At 35.8% G+C, this 18,196-nt stretch overlaps 1 pseudogene; it reads left to right on the forward strand.

Moving 5' to 3' along the window:
• The first annotated feature begins 7,333 nt into the window (after nucleotides 1–7,333).
• LOC128560192 (transmembrane protein 254-like) lies at nucleotides 7,334–7,708 on the forward strand (annotated as a pseudogene).
• Nucleotides 7,709–18,196: the final 10,488 nt, after the last annotated feature.

Genomic DNA, 18,196 nt, shown 5'->3' on the forward strand with positions numbered 1-18,196 from the left:
CTGATTTAATTTTGGATATTTCTTTTCTTCTGCTGGGTTTAGGCTTAGACTGTTCTTCTTTTTCCAATTCCATCAGATGGCTTGTGAGTTTGTTGATGTACTCTCTTTCTGTTTTTTGAATGTAGGTTTCTAAAGAGATAAATTTTCCTCTCAGGACTGCTTTTGCTGTATCCCATAGGTTTTGGTAACTTCTGTCTTCATTGTTGTTATATTCAAGGAAGTTAATGATTTACTTTTTTATTTCTTCCCACACCCAACTGTCATTCAGCATAAGGGTATTTAACTTCCATGCCTTTGTGTGAGGTTCAGCATTTTTGTTGGATTTGAGTTCCATTTTTAGTGCCTTGTGGTCTGAGAAGCTGCAAGGTAGAATTTCAATTCTTTTGATTCTGTTGAGGTTTGTTTTGTATCCTGGGATATGATCGATTTTGGAGAAAGTTCCATGGGATGATGAAAAGAATGTATATTCTTTATCTTTGTTTGGGATGGAGTGTTCTATATATGTTTATTAAGCACAGTTGTTCTAGGGTCTCACTTAAATCTCTCACATCTTTGTTTAATTTCTGTTTAGAGAATATGTCCAGGTTATGGATAGATATCTTAAACTCACAGGTAAGAAAAATTGCCTGCAAGGATATACATTGATTACATGTCCCATTCTGCAATAAGAATAGCCTCATTGTCTTAAAATGTTTCTGGATCTTAATGTTTGCAAAACTCTTAAGAGTAAGATGTATAGCAAGCTTGCTTATGCAATGATCTGAGCGTGAATAACCTGCCTTCCATCTGTTTATACAGCCCAAAGGAAGTATTTGATTGGGTCCAGGCCACCCCTATTTCTGGTCCATCAACAGTTCTCCTTTCATTGTGTTCTTACATAGCAAAAGAAACAAGAAAGGTTTTTCAGGCCACTTTTACAATGCCACTAATCCCATTTGAGAGGGCTCTACCCTCACCAGCTAATCACCTGCTGAAGGCCCTACCTCCTAATACTATAAGATTTCAGTAGATGACTTTCAGAGAAGACATAAGCATTCAGACCCTGTTCTAATCGCAAGAAACTGTGAAATATATTGCCCTACATGGCAAAAGAACTTTTCACACATGATTAAGAATAAGGGTATTTAAATGGAAAAATTATCTCGGATGATTTGAATGGGCCAATATAATTACATGGGTCCTTAAGAACAGAAAACCTTTCCCAGCTCTACTCTGAGGGAGATGTGACCACTGAAAAATGGTCAGAGAGATACAATGGTTATGGCTTTGCAAACTGATAAACAGATCCTCCCCAGGACCTCCAGAAAATGATATAGCCCTGCCAACATCTTCATCTTAGTCCAGTGAGATGGGTGTCTGACCTTCAGAGCTGTAATATACTAAATTCATCCCACGTAAGCCATTTAATAAATTGTGCGAATTTGTTACAACAGTCATAGACTACTAATACCTTGAGTTCACATGGATTGAACATATTTTGCTGAACAAGCCTCAAGGGAAATACCATGAGCTGAATGGTTAGACGTGAATTAAATAACGGAACAAATTATTCTGGAGACAAAGATAGTTAACAAATCAATGAGCCTTACTCTAGTCATTCCATAGCTGTCCCACATGGAGAACAGAACAGCACACTTGCTTCAGAAAAGATGTGAAACTGGTAAGCAATTTGAAGATGTTAAGAGTCTGTTCAGCTCAAGGCTAACTCAGAAAAGTGGTTTCTTCTTTCCTTTCTAAGAAAAGCATGGAGCAATTTTCCTTTTATATCTTACAACTTCTTTTGATCAATGTATTTTTAATGCTTGGGGAGGCTATAATTTATCACCAGGACATGTCTGAAATGAGGTGAATAAAGTTTGATGCTTGCAGACTGCTCACTCAATGACTAACAGAGAAGGAATGATCTAGTGGAAGAAAAATAGGGTAAGACATAAGTAGGACCGGATGTTTATGGTGGTACAAAGTTTTTATTACCTAGAGAAAATAATATAGGATCACAAACTCATGAAAAATATTGCAGCAAACTTTAAATTTATTTCACAATACTTCATTCACTGCGGTCTTTAAGTGTTTGTATATTTAGCAAAGACTTATTTTCCAACTTTTACTCTCATTTCCACTTTGGCAATCAGTAAATGCTCTGTAAATATTTGCTTCCATTAATGCTCTTTTAACTATACAATTGGTATATGGAAGCAGTGTATGAGGCAATTCTGGGTTTCTTCCAGAGAAACTGTGAGGTAGGAGGAAGACAATTTTCCTCTGAAGGTAAAATTAATGTCAACCAAAAATAGGGAAGTAACAAATAATTTCCTAGAGACATAGGAAATAAACTTGGCTAAAAACAACATTCAATTTAATCAGTGAAATTAACACAGGGGTAGAGAGAAGTAAATTCTTACAACTTATATACCACTGTTTTTAAAAAAGAGAGAGATTCAGAATCTAAGGGACATGAGCATTTTCAGCATGAAAGGACATTTATCCCCATGGCCTAGAGGAACTAGCCCTGTAGATCAGCTGTTTCCTTTTACTTACTAAGTAAGCACATGGTTACTAATGCAAACCCCAGGCTCTTTGATACCAGTGCTCAGCACCTTGGTTAGGGGATGTACGGATATGCTTATACACCCCAAATATATACATTAATTGATATTCTTTTTTTAATTTTTATTTTTTTTATTAAATCATAGCTGTGTACATTAATGCAATCATGGGCACCATACACTGGTTTTATATACCATTTGACATATTTTCATCACACTGGTTAACATAGCCTTCCTGGCATTTTCTTATTGTGTTTAAGACATTTATATTCTACATTTAGTAAGTTTCATATGTGCCCTTGTAAGATGCACCATAGGTGTGGTCCCACCAATTACCCTCCCTCCACCCATCTTCCCCCGACTCCTCCCCTCCCTTTCCCTATATTCTTAGCTTATAATTGGGTTACAATTTCATATGAAAGCTATAAATTAGTTTCATAGTAGGGCTGAGTACGTTGGATACTTTTTCTCCCATTCTTGAGATACTTTGCTAAGAAGAATATTTTCTAGCTCCATCCATGTAAACATGAAAGAGGTAAAGTCTCCATCTTTCTTTAAGGCTGCATAATATTCCATGGTGTACATATACCACTATTTATTAATCCATTCATGGGTCAGTGAGCACTTGGGCTTTTTCCATGACTTAGCAATTATGAATTGGGCTGAAATAAACATTCTGGTACAAATATCTTTGTTATAATGTGATTTTTGGTCTTCTGGGTATATACCTAGTAGAGGAATTATAGGATTGAATGGCAGGTCTATTTTTAGGTCTCTCAGTGTTCTCCAAGCATCTTTCCAAACAGAATGTATTAATTTGCATTCCCACCAGCAGTGTAGAAGTGTTCCCTTTTCTAACACTAAAAAGTGTTTCCCTTTTTATTTATTTATTTATTTGCAGTTTTTGGCCAGGGCTGGGTTTGAACCCACCACCTCCGGCATATGGGGCCAGCACCCTACTCCTTTGAGCCACAGGCGCCACCCAAAGTGTTCCCTTTTCTCCATATCCACACCAACATCTCTGGTCTTGGGATTTTGTGATATGGGCTAATCTTACTGGAGTTAGATGATATCTCAAAGTAGTTTTGATTTGCATTTCTCAGATGATTAAGGATGATGAGCATTGTTTCCTATGCCTGCAGGCCGTGTGCCTGTCTTCTTCAGAGAAGTTTCTCTTCAAGTCCTTTGCCTAGCCTGAGATGGTATCACTTGTTTTTTTCTTGCTAATACGTTTGAGTTCTCTGTGGATTCTGGTTATGAAACCTTTGTCGGAGACATAACTTGCAAATATCTTCTCCCATTCTGAGGGCTGTCTGCTTGCTTTACTTACTGTGTTCTTGGCTGTGCAGAAGCTGTTTAGTTTGATCAGATCCCAGTAGTGTATTTTTGATGCTGCTTCAATTGCCCAGGGGGGTACTTCTCATAAAATATTCGTCCAGGCCGATTCTTATCGCATCCCAGTCAGTGAGTTCATTGATCTCAATCACATCGTTTATGGGCATCTTGAAAGAGTCCAAGCCTAAGAAACAGATTTTGGACTTTGGCAATGTCAGTACACTAAGGCCTCTTTCCCTGTTGGTATCTCTACATCTTATCAGATCCATGACGTTCCTATTTACAAAAAGTCTACAATTTTCAAAATAAATCTTAGTAATATGTGTATAGCCTAACAGTTCCTATGGAAAAGTTCATATAAAATTACAAATTATTTTAAAAAATTAAAATTCTCTTGGGGTGATATTTTCAACTTACAAGTTATCCACCTGTATTAAGTAATTTTAGGGTTGAATGTTTCCTTTTCCTTTTTAATTTTTGTATAATCTGAGAAACTATGCAAACTGGCCACGCTTCCATATTGTTCAAAATATATCACTAACTATAGTACCGTAATGGGGTTTTTAATCTGCTTGGTCTGGCACCACTCCACAGCTTGCCAGAGACAGTTGGCAATTTGCAGGGTTGAGGTGAAAAAGAGAGGGGCAAGTGTTGTCACAACAATGAGATGTTACTGATATCCAGGTCCTGAGGGATCAAGTAGACTAAACACACGGCAGCTTTGGGAAAGTCACACACAACGAAGGACAAGAAAGAACTGTCTCGTCCCAAATGCCAATCATTATTTCTACTGAGAAATTAAACTACATCCTAGTCCCCTAGGATGTAAGGACCAATTGTGGCTTTCTAAGATCATGGTTGAAAACAAAAAACACTAGAGATCTAAGTGCACTTTTTACTGCTACATCAGGAAATAGAATTACTTGTTACACGTTCCACTTCCATATTATTGTTCATAGCTGTGTGCATGTGTGTGCACATATGTGTGCATGTGAAGCTGGCTTTGTATAACATTTTTTACTCTTTGAAATTCACTAAGAATAAAAAATATTCTCTTTATTTTTCCAGTGGCTGAAACCTGATGACATAGTTCGGAGAAAAGAAGTAAAGACCTTGTAAGCAATCTGGTTAATTTAATCAATTATAGCACAAAAGTCAGCTCACCTTGGGGACAGGGAGTTGCAGCACTGGAAACAAAGTCATGGCATTAACTCAGCTTGTTATGAATCAGTCATTCTGCATTTTTAATTAATCATATAAAGGTTCTTTCCATTAGACTTAATCATCTAAAGGTAACAGTGTAGGGGGAACCTCTAAACATCCAGGCATATTCTCAACTGCATTACAGAGCCCAGCATTATATGCACACTCTACTGATGTAGAAATAGGTTGGGACACAAAGGGGGCATGATCAAATCTCAGAGCCAGGCTGATCATTTACACAAAGGCATTCATTCCAGGGACAGATGCAGCTGGGTCTCCCAGGCCTGCCCTAGACAAAGACTCTTCAGCTAAAATTTTTTATGAGTGAGGGTTTAAACAATCACACGATCAATTGGCATTACAGCATCCAATCATTTTAAACTCAGTGACCAAAGATCAGTCCCAACCGGTGAACTTTCTAATTGTTGCAAAATGCCCTGTAAATGCCCAGCTTGTCCTGCCCAAAGGTTTTCAGGAGACAAAAGTCAATTTAGAAACAAAGTTTTATGGAAGTCAATGAAGCCATTTAAAGAAATGTTATTGAGATTTTTTAATCTCTTGCCAAAATAAAAAGAAGAAAAATTTAAATTCTGTCCAACAATCTCAAAATCAGCAAAACAAAGAAAAATAATATAACCCCCAGAGCCAACAAAAGGCCCATTTACAATTTGACACCCCGGGTGGACTTCCAAGCCACACTTCTCTGACAATCATTGTATTATGTCCTCAGAATAATGCCAACCTGTTAATGTAGGGTTTGTTCAATCAATTTGGAATTCAAATCAGAGCAAAGCAGGATAGAATGCTTCTCCAACAGCAACTCACTAAAGCTAGTCAAACACAGAGAAACAAAAACAAAAATTAAAACATTTCTTTCCAGGAGTAGCAAAAGACAGATGAAAACTTAATAGAACTAACCTCGGCCCTGACTATGTAGTATCAGAGCACATTTTCAAACTGAAGGGAAGCAGACTCAGGTGATATCAATGACTTAAATGAGATTCATGGTGTCCCTCCTGCCCACACACTGATAATTCACCAAAGAACACACTTGTCTTCACAAAATGATCCTCAAATATTTTGCTTTGAAATTTGAAATGTCAGTGTGATCCAAACAAGAAGTAGATAGTTGTTAAACAAAAACATGGATGAATTTTTAGAATGACTAAACCACAAGGTTATATATCCTAACAAAACTTTGCATTGCCAAAAGGCTTTATCATTCAGATCACTATACCATTGCTCCTGAAGGCACTGGTGAGCAGAGTCCACTCTTCGTGGCAAACAGAATTAGGAATAAATTATTCCAGAATAAAAGTCATTGGTAGAAGAGGGTATAAAAATATATGATTATGTCATTTTTCAACTCCTTTGAAAGTTTGTCTCACAACAATTACCATCTCTTCTTCACCCATTCTAGACACCTCATATGTCGTGTGTGTATGTGTGTGTGTGTGTGAGAGAGAGAGAGAGAAGAAAGACTTTTCTCCCTAGAGACACTATTCTTTTAAACTTCCAAATTCTGTCTCAGTCTAATTTTCAAATTTATTAAGTTCAAAACACTTGGTTAGGAAAAAATGAAATCCTGGTTGCTCTGAAGTTCTAAATACAGTATCAATACAAATACAAACAAGGGGAATACTATTCTAAGAAGGCTTTCACATTAAAACTCAGAAAAATAAATTGTTTAAATAGGAGACTTTTAAATATCTGTGGCTATACTTAAATTTGGCGTGTATAAAGATGTAAAACAAACTAATTATGTGCCTAGCTGTACAGCAAGGCTATAAGATTTGTAAGGACATTATAGAATGTATTGCATATGGATTATTTCTTTCTTAAAAATTCAAGCAAACATAATGAATTCAATGCTTAGAATTGACAACAATTTGACTAACAGGAAATGTAAATGTCATCTAACAGCCGTGTGATTGATTAAAGCATTGTTAGTTCAAGAGAATGATCACTTTGAGATTGATTAAACTGTACTTTAAAAAAATCAATCTTATATTTCTGAGCATTTGAGCCACAGAGACTTTTAATCCTCTACACATTTATAGAATGAAATGAAAAATTTATCTAGCACCAGAGGTTTATGAATCAAAGAACCCATAAGTATTAGTAAGAACCCATAGTAAATAATCAACATCTTCTACTTAAACCAGTGCATCTTTTCAATCAGTGAAGTCTTATCCTGCCTCAGATGACAATACTTAGGTTAAAAGTGTGAAAAACGAAGTGCAGCGGCCATGGCATTGGCGGTGGGTGGTGCAGCCTACTTCAAGAAGGGCTCTCTGCCCTGGTTCATATTCATCATTCTCTCCCTTGGCTACTACACATGGGTTGTCTTCTGGCCTCAGAGTATCCCATATCAGAGCCTTGGGCCCTGGGTACCTTTACCCAGTACTTGGTAGACACCCTGCTATGAGTTGGACATTGGCTTGCCTGGCTGATTCACATGGGAGAGTCCTTGGATGCCATGGTATTGTCCAAGCATAAAAGCCTCACAGAGGGTCAAGTTCAGCTGCTCTGGTTCCTGCAGACTTTCCTATTTGGGATAACATCTCTCTCCATCTTGATTGTTTACAGACCAAAGCACCAAAAACAAACTTAAAGAAGATATTCAAAAGGTTTCCCTACACTTTTACATTCCACCTCACCTTTTCGGGGAGGGGGGGAGGCACTCAGTGATTTTTCTACTTTCTAGAAAGTATCTGAGCTTCAAAGCTATTTAAGACCCACTAGTTACCCATCTTTTACATGGTCTGATTGAGCTTAATAGACCAATTACTTAAAAAAGAAATAGGAAAAGAGTTTAGCTTTCCAGTTCTGCAGACTGACTTGTTTAGAAGAGGGCTTCTAGCTACCTTTTTGATGTCCTTGACTCCTTCCCTGGAGGACTGCCAGCTATCTGTCTGCAGACTAGTATTTATTTCCCTTCCATGAAACAGCAGGGTAGGTTATTAGTATTAAGCAAACATTTATGAGAAATAACCTCCTCCCCAAAATAAAGCCCTCAAGTAAAGATTTTTGACCATGGAGTTAAGCATCATGGAAATTGAACCCAGAAGTTTTAAAAACATGGTTCCCTCCAAAGAGAAATAATGACAGTAATGTATACATTAGTCCTGCTGGAAACAATGTGAAAGATTATTGAGCAAAACAGATAAACTTGAATACAATTTTGTGACTTGTCTAAAAAAAAAAAAAAGTGTGAAAAACACAACTTAGTGAATATAGGAAAAAAATTCAAGACTGACTATTATGAGGTTATGACATTCAAATATGTAAGAAGTCTACTTTCTTTCTTTTTTTTTTTTTTTGTAGAGACAGAGTCTCACTTTATGGCCCTCGGTAGAGTGCCGTGGCCTCACACAGCTCACAGCAACCTCCAACTCCTGGGCTTAAGCGATTCTCTTGCCTCAGCCTCCCGAGTAGCTGGGACTACAGGCACTCGCCACAATGCCCGGCTATTTTTGGTTGCAGTTTGGCCAGGGCCGGGTTTGAACCCACCACCCTCGGTATATGGGGCCGGCGCCTTACCGACTGAGCCACAGTCTACTTTGTAATCACAATGAGGAGTGACCTCCAATGAACCACAGAAGGGCAATCTAACTTTCAAAGTGAAGTTATTCTAAATGCCTGTGACAGAAACTTATTGCAGACTAAAGCATTTTGTTTCATATAAACTCTAGTGTGAGGCTTCTACTCTGATTTCCTTTTGCTTTTTGAGCACAAGCCTTTCTTGGCCTCTCTGGGGATCTGAACTTGCTGTGTTCTGGCTCCACACAGAGCCTCAATACAATATCTCCCTCTACGTGTACTCCTGCCACTGCCCCCCTCCACCCGCCCTGGGGCTTCCTCAAGGGATCTTTCTATGACACGACCATAGGTCAGGGTCTCCTAGTACACGCTTTCAGTGCTTTTTCTTTCTGAACTTTTCTTTCTCAACACTAATCACATTTCCACTAAATATTTGGTTGAGTACATACTCAGTCTACTTTCTACTTCCCAGTAGGAGAAAGCGAGCACTCATAAAACATGATTGTCAAATGTAAGAACTTTTAATGTGTTTTTTACTATCTGTAGGTGCTATCATAATGTAAGCTACAAGAGAGATTGATTTGTATTTAATTCATTCACTATTTTGTCCCTAAGACTAACACGATTTCTGGCACACGTGTGTTTTACTCTTTGAATAGGATGAATGATGGAAGGAAAGAAATGGAAAAGTCCTAAAATGGCTGTTAGGATACCAGGACTTAATAACTCTGGGATAGAGAAGTTTATAGATTCAATTGTAGCATTCAGATGTTATAGTTTGTCTAGAATACAAGGCACGTATTTGGTCACAGATATATTAAATCTTTGGTTAATGATGAACTACTAATTTTATGGTCTGAAAAAACCTACTGTGTATTATCTAAATCAAGATAGTATTTTAAAGTTTGCTGTGAGTTTACTGATTAAGTAGAAAAAAGTTTTTATTTATAGTCCTATTTACAAAAGGAGATATTCTATTCTTATAATTTTTATGGTAACTAAATAAATATTCCAAAAAGGTCAAATTTTGTGACTTTATGTAAGTCTTTTAACTTCTCAAAAATGAGTTCTGTATATGTAAAGAAAAAAGCTAGGTAATATAAAATTTTTTAAATCACTTTGAACTTTAAAGTAAATAATTCCAGTTTATTTATTATATATGTTGAATGTTTTCAAATTCAAAAAGTGGACGATGTAAGTAGCAAAACAAAACCGAACTTCAGAACATGCTTTTTTATGACAACTGATAAAATACCAGAACAAAGAAAATATATATTTTTCTACTCCCCAGCAGGAGAGAGCGAGCACTCATAAAACATGACTGTAAAATTGTAAAATCTTTTAATGTGTTTTTTCTTCCTTTTCCTTTGTGAGAAAGGTAGGCCATAATCAATGCTGCCTAGACAGAGAATATAAAGTGCCAAAACAACAGAAAATAATTTCAGAGTGCATTAAAATGCAAGATGTGTTCAAATGATCAGGAATAAACTATATCCTGTTATCTTGGAGAATCTTTGAAGACTAAAAATATCCATCTATTTAAAAATAAGAGAATAGTTAGAGAACAAAATTTCTTGAATAGTAGCAACTTAAAGTTTCTCTTTTTTTTTTTTTTCAGATTAGTATGAGGGTACACATGACTAGGTTACATAGTTTGCTATTGAAAGGTTAAAGTCCGAGTTGTAGTTGTGTCCTTCAACCAGGAAGTGTGCCATATACCCCTTCTGCCTCTCACCTATTGAATCCAACTGAGTTCTTCTCAGTGAGCCTAAAGTTGTTAATTGACTAGTTAAACTTATTACTGAGTACGAGTGATGGCTGTCTTTCCCTTCCTGTGATACTTCGCTTGGGAGGATGGTGTCCAAGTCTTCCAGGTTATTACAAAGGATGCAAAATCTCCAACATTTCTATAGATGAATAGTATTTATGATATAAATATACCACAGTTTATTAATCCATTCACGTGTTGAAGGGCACTGGGGTTGTTTCAACATCTTTGCAATTGTGAAGTGAACTGCTATAAACTTAAATGTTTCTAGGAGAAATTGCTATTTCCTGCCAAAAGGTTTTCACTTCAAGATCAGGTATGCATGTAAGCAAGAAGGAAGTTGCTATACTCATTGCTAATTAACACACAGTAGGAGAGGACAAGGGAGGAAGAAAAGGACATCTCAGGGAACACAGGAGATTAAAAATGGCAGAAGTGAAGTAATGTTTACATACTGATATTTGCCCCAGAACTATGGACCTATCTATAGAAGTGTAAGTTTGAGTTTTGCATATCTGTTGTTAAAGGCATCTTCTGTCAAGATCAGGCTAGCTCTTTCCAGGTGATTCACAAAAAGATGGAATATGTTAGTTGAAATGAACAGTCTGCATAGTGCTAAGTAACTCTGGAGGTGGGGGAAAATAGAGCTTTTTGAAGTTCACCATATCCTTAGGAATTGTGATATATAATAGTAAAATTATTAATAAGAAAATAGAATAATAATAATAATATGTAATATGTAATAATAATAATAGCCAGTACTCTAGAAGTGCTTTTTCTATGAAAGACATTGTTCCTTGTATGCATTAGTTGATTTAATTGAATTTTAATGGATCCTCAGTACTATCAAACATGAGAGGATATTCATATAATTATAATATAGTCACATTACTTTAGAAATTCTAAAAAATTGTAAAAGACTAGAATTAATAAAAAATTACTGGCTCCTCCACACATTCTACAAGGTAAACATCACCCTTATACCAAAACCAGGAAAAAAAACAACTAAAAAGGAAAACTTCAAACCAATTTCACTAATGAATATACATCTAAAAATTCTCAATAAAATCCAAGCCAAGAGATCACATCTACACATTAAAAAAATCACTCATCATGATCAAGTAGGTTTTATCCCAGGAATGCAAGACTGGTTTAACATAGGCAAGTCCATAAGCATAATTCACTATATCAACAGAAACAAAGACAAAGACCATCTGATCCTCTCAATAGATGCAGAAAAAGCATTCAATAAAATTCAGCATGCTTTTCTAACTAGAACACTTAAAAATATAGGCATAAGTGGCAAATTTCTTAAACTGACGCCATCTATGACAAAACCACAACTAATATCATACTGAATGGCATAAAACTGAAAGATTTTTGCACTTAGAACTGGAACCAGCACTACTATTCAACAAAGTGCTGGAAGTTCTAGCCAATACAATCAGGCAAGAGAAGGAAATAAAGGGCATCCAAAGGGGGCAGAGGAAGTCAAACTCTCGCTTTTTGCTGACAATATTATTTTATGCTTAGAGAACCCCAAACACTCAACCACAAGACTCCTGGATGTTATCAAAAAATACAGTAATGTGTCAGGGTATGAAATCAATTTCCACAAATCAGTAGCCTTTGCATGTGCCAATAACAGCCAAGGTGAGAAGCTAATCAAGGACACAATTCCCTTCACAGTAGCTTAAAAAAACATGTAATACCTCAGAATATGTCTAACAAAAGAGGTGAAGGACCTCTACAAAGAAAATTATGAAACCCTAAGCAAAGAAATAGCAGAAGATATTAACGAATGGAAGAACATACCATACTCATGGCTGGGAAGAATCAACATTGTCAAAATGTCTACATTTCCCAAAGCAATCTACATACTCAATGCAATGCCATTAAAATACCTTGATAATACTTTCAAGATTTGGAAAAAATAATTCTTCCTTTTGTATGGAACAAGAAAACACAATATAGCCGATGCAATTCTTAGTAATAAAAACAAAGCTGGGGTATCACCCTACCAGATTTGAGGCTATACTACAAGGCCATAGTCATCAAAACAGCATGATAATGGCACAAAAATAGAGACATTGACATTTGGAACCAAATAGAAAACCATGGGATGAAACTCTCATCTTATAGATACCTGATCTTAGATAAAACAACAAGAGCATACACTGAGGGAAAGAATCCCTATTTAATAAATGATGTTGGGGGAATTGGATAACCTCATGTAAAAGACTGAAACTGGACTTGCACCTCTCCTTACTTACAAAAATTGATTTGAGATGGATAAAAGATTTAAATCTAAGGCAAGAAAAAATAAAAATACTTGAAGAAAATGTGGGGAAAACACTTGAAGATAGCCTGGGGAAAGATTTTACAAGGAAGAGTCACGTGGCAACTGCAACAACAATAAGAAACAAATGGGACTTAATTAAACTGAATAGTTTCTATACAGCTAAGGAAACAAAAACCAAAGCATATAGACAGCCTTCAGAATGAGAAAAGATATTTGCATATTATGAATTGGACAAAAGCTTGATAACTAGGATCTACAGAAAACTCTAATCAACAAAAAAGGATTCAACAATCCCATATATCACTGGGCAAGAGACATGAATAGGACCTTCTATTAAGAAGACAGATGAATGGCTAACAAACATGAAAAACTGCTCACTGTCCCTAATCATCAGAGAAATGCAAATCAAAACCACCATGAGATATCACCTAACCCCAGTAAGAATGGAGCACATCATAAAATCTTAAAGCTGCAGATGCTGGTAAGGATGTGGAGAGAAGGGAACACTTACACTGCTGGTGGGACTGCAAACTAATACAACTTTTTGGAAGGAAGTATGGAGAATCCTCAAAGAACTCAAGCTAGACCTCCCATTTGATCATGAAATCCCATTACTAGGCATTTTATCATAAAATCATTTTATCATAAGGACATTTGTACTAGACTGTTTATCACAGCTCAATTTACAATTGCCAAAACATGGAAACAACCTAAGTGCCTTCCAACCCAGGAATGGATTAACAAGCTGTGGTATGTGTATACCATAGAATATTATTTAGTCATTAAAAAGGTGGAGCTTTACAACTTTTGTATTAACCTGGACAGAGGTGGAACACATTCTTTTTAGTAAAGCAAGAATTCAGAAGCAAGAATCCAATGTACTCAATTTTAATAAGAAGGCAGTAAATGATCTAAAACAAAGTAGGGGGTGGGGGTAGAGTGGAGGGGGGGAAGAAAAGTCATGGTATATGGTACACCACTTAAGGGCAGGACACAATTATAAGAGGGACTTTATCTAACAAATGGAATCAGTGTAACCTAATTCTTTGTACCCTCAATAAATCCCAAACAATAAAAAAAAAAAAAAAATGGACTGGCTTTCATAACATCTTATTATAGGATAATGTTTCTCCAAGTGAATGTTCTCCAACAGAACAACCTGTGCTTTCTGATCCCAAGGCTCAGAAGTAACTTTGAGAAAAGATAGTGTTTCATCCAAAGAAATCATGAACTCGAGGTTTTTCACAGAATTAGAAAACTTGTTGAATGTTAAACACTCACTGTGTGTAAAGCAGAAATCACTATATGAAAACAAAGTCTGTAAAATTTAAAAATATAAAGGATTAGAACATAATTATCTCCACTTCAGTAACCCAGATACAGAGATTAATATTATCATTAATATTATACTGGAGTTTTTAAACCTATTAAAGAATACTAGATAAAGCACAAAGTGACCATAACGGAATAAAATAAATTATGTGTTGGATAAAGCCCATCAAGTAATAATATAACCTAATATTAATATTAGAATAGTAATCAAAGAATGGGAATGAAAGACATGGGCCATGAACTTTCCAACTCCACTGGCCACTTCCATTCCTAAAAGCTATCAGACATGTTCCTGCCCCTGGACCTTTGCACTACCTGTCCTTCCACTCTTCCCCCAAGTGGCTGTATGAGGTGCTAGCTTGCTTCTTTTTTTTTTTTTTTTGAATGGCAATTTTTTTTTTAATTAAATCATAGCTGTGTACATTGATATAATCATGGGGCACCATTCACTAGCTTCACAGACCATTTACCAAGTTTCACATATACCCTTGTAAGATGCACCGCTGGTGTAATCCCACCAATCCCCTTCCCTCTAACACCTCCCCCCTTCCTCCCCTCCCTTTCCCCCTTCCCCCTATTCTTAAGTTGTAACTGGGTTATAGCTTTCATGTGAAAACCCTAAATTAGTTTCATAGTAGGGCTGAGTACATTGGGTACTTTTTCTTCCATTCTTGAGATACTTTACCAAGAAGAATATGTTCCAGCTCCATCCATGTAAACATGCAAGGGGTAAAGTCTCCATCTTTCTTTAAGGCTGCATAATATTCCATGGTGTACATATACCACAATTTATTAATCCATTCGCGGGTCGATGGGCACTTGGGCTTCTTCCATGACTTATTCCAGTGTCACCTGTGCAGTAAGCTCTTCTTCATACCACCACCTTACCCTTGTGAAGCCTTGTTCTCCTTTCTTCCATGTTTCTTCTCACAATCAAAAATACTATGTATTCTAAATATGTATATAGAGAGAGTGTTTTCTATTTATTTATTTTGAATAGTGTCTCAGGAATAGAGAGCAGGCTTCTTGATGATTTGCTCACAGCTATATCACATGCACCTACCATGGTGCTTAACATGTAATATTAATTATTTGTTGAATAAATGAGCTGAGAAAGAAGAGCTGTTACTTAGCCAATGCTCTGGACTCAATGTCATATGTACTTTTTACAACACACTAAAATCAATTTCACCATTACTATTAAAGAAGTAGACCTTTTATTCTAATCTACTTTTAGGATAAATAAGCAAATGACAAGGAAAAATAATGATTAGGGATATAGTTTAGAAACTAAGTATTAGGATTTCCTTAGAATAAAATTCAGCTGGAGCCAATAAATTACTTATATTTATAAAATGGAACAATAAGCATTTTATCATTTTCCTCTGTAAAGCCTACATTCCTACCTCCTTCCTTCCCAACTGTTGATCCCTCAGGAGTCACTTCACCTTCACCTTCCCATCACTACTTTACCTTTTCTACTGCCGTGCTTCATGCACGCTGTGCTTATCATACTCAATTTTATTTGATATGTCTTACTTTCAAAAAATAAACTACTTAATGGCAGGAATCTTCCTTCAGGTTAAGAAAAGTTAATTATGTGTTCTAACTGCCTTGCCTAACATTGGGCATAAGAAGTTTCATAAATGTTGATTGAGTTGAATGTAAATGAGTTGATGCTTGAAGTCATCAATTTGAAGGCTTCAAAACTGTAAGTCACCAAAGAAATGTTAAATTGAGTTCATTATGCTATCAGTTATAGATATAGACAAATAAATTCTGAAAAGACATCATTGACTATCCTGAAACCATAGACGTATTTTGGTTAAGGAACTCAAACACAATTCCTGGAGCTTTTTGATTAATCAAAATTTTGCTGGATTTATTCTCAGATATGAATTTCTTTTTGTGAATGAGGAAAAGAAGGCCTTGGATAGGATCTAGACTAGAAAGAAGTTGAAGAAAAAGGGTAAACAATTTTTATAGAAATTGCCTTTTGTGGAAAACACAAGACTATGAGAAAACTTCCAAATCATTTTATACTTGGGAAAATTTGAGTTTTCAAAGCTTTTCCTTTGACAGAGGTAGAATTCAATAGGAAGGTACATGTTTCAGCTACTGAAGGTTGAAAAGCAAGTATAAGCAACAACAAAAAAAATAAAATAAAGAAGAAGAAATTTAAGTAGGGACTGCCTCCATTGTAGTTCAATCCTAGACGAAAGCTTCCTAATTGGTTTTTCAACTTCAGTTGCTCCCCCACCAGCCTATTTAAACTGTTTTAAAATCAGTGTTCCCATTGTGGAGTTTGTGATGATGTTTCTTCATGACTCAAAAACCTTAAAAACAAAGCCGTATTTTCTGAAGGATTCCATCTAAACATCTTTTAAAACATTTGGCCTTGATGCATATTTTCATTAATGTCTTCCACAAGACATCTATGCACACATACACAGACACCAAACCAGATTATATCATTATTCTTTAAACATATGCAGTGTTTTTTTCCCTCTATTCCTTTTTTAAATTATCGCCTCCTGGAGTGTCTACTCCTCACACAAACTTTCATCAACTCCCGAAAGCCCACCCACCCAGTTTTCTCACAAAGACTTTAATGCTTGGCTCTATTCAGATATCTTCTCTCTCTCCTCTGAACGATCACAGAACTTTACACATTCCTACAGCACCTAACAGGTCCCAGCTCATATCATAGTTGTTTAAGTATTTTTCTTATTCCTTCCTCTGCATGTCACCACTGCCTGGCTTTGGAAGGTCTGAGACTATGCTCTGTTGACCTTTATAAACTGCAGGAATAGCACAGAACCTTTCCTACATAACGTGCTTGATGTTTCTTGATTTATAATGTTGACTAAATATCATAATTGACACTGAAGAATCACAGTTGTCGATCTGTTTGACAGCCACATCTAGCTCAGGTTTCTCCTTAAGTTTTCCAAAGACCTATAACAGGGATCTGTAAGAAGACAGTGGCACCTTGCTTTTAATTCTTCTTCAAATCCCTTAGTATATGGACAATAAGGGGAAACCTCTTTGAAGAGTATTAGACTATGGAAAAGGAGATCACCCAAAATACTTTTATTATTCTGAATACTTTCATTTAGTTAATATGAGTTTTATCTGGAAGATAAATAGTGTGGATCAAGTCTCTTTAATTTGTCAACCACTGAATTTTAATGATTTTAAAATTACATCATGTTGTAATCTGGAAGAAAGAAAACACTGATTCACTTAGGCTAAACACTACAGAAATCAACAAACACAAAATACATTTTCCCAGCCATAAAATTGGGTGCCTCCATAATATAATTTTTCCGATGACAAAGACATTCAACCGCGTATCATCTTTGGGAGCTTTTAAATATTACTATTTAAAATTTAAATATTACTAGGCCACTGCCTCTGGCAGCTGAGTTAGATACATGTCCCACACAACAGGCCTCCTGTACGGCTGCTACAACTTGAAATTCTAAAGAGGCAAAAGAGGGGATACAAGTACTCCAAGTGGAAGGGGTTAGTTGTTTTCCTTTATTGGGAGTTTATGAAATATCAATTTAAAGATAGTATTTGAATATTCAAGTGTTCTAACTAGAATTATAAATATTTTATTATTACACTATGTACTTTCATTCCATTAAAGAAATTAAGTTTTGCAGATTTAACCAAGTTCATTTTTCAAAAGGAGATAAACTAGAATTCAGAATGCTTTTCATAGGATTCATAAAGGCAAAGGTCAGTGTTCAGAAGAAATCAGATGACAAGCACATTGTATTTTATTCTTGATTCTGCTGATAATTCCTCATGGGAAAATATGTAGCTCTATATGCAAGATCAGAGGTGAATTTAAAAAAAGGCTTTCCTCCTACCCTGCTATTTATTCATATTTTATAAATATTCAGAAGTAATTTTATATCTATACCTGAATATTAAAAATACAGTTTTGTTTTAACATACAATATAGTTTTACGAATCATGCATATAAAATAGTACTATTAGGCTAACTTCTTTCTTTATAACATAGTGATTACCTGCCTTAAAGGAAAATATGAAACAGTAAGGCTGGTTTTAAATTGTGCATAGAAACAGTAATTGTGTCTTTAAGGCAATTAAAAGATTTATTGAATATTGGTTAAAAGTAGATTGACAATTATA

Source organism: Nycticebus coucang, chromosome 11, assembly GCF_027406575.1.
Source record: "Nycticebus coucang isolate mNycCou1 chromosome 11, mNycCou1.pri, whole genome shotgun sequence".
In the NCBI taxonomy this organism is placed as follows: domain Eukaryota; kingdom Metazoa; phylum Chordata; class Mammalia; order Primates; family Lorisidae; genus Nycticebus; species Nycticebus coucang.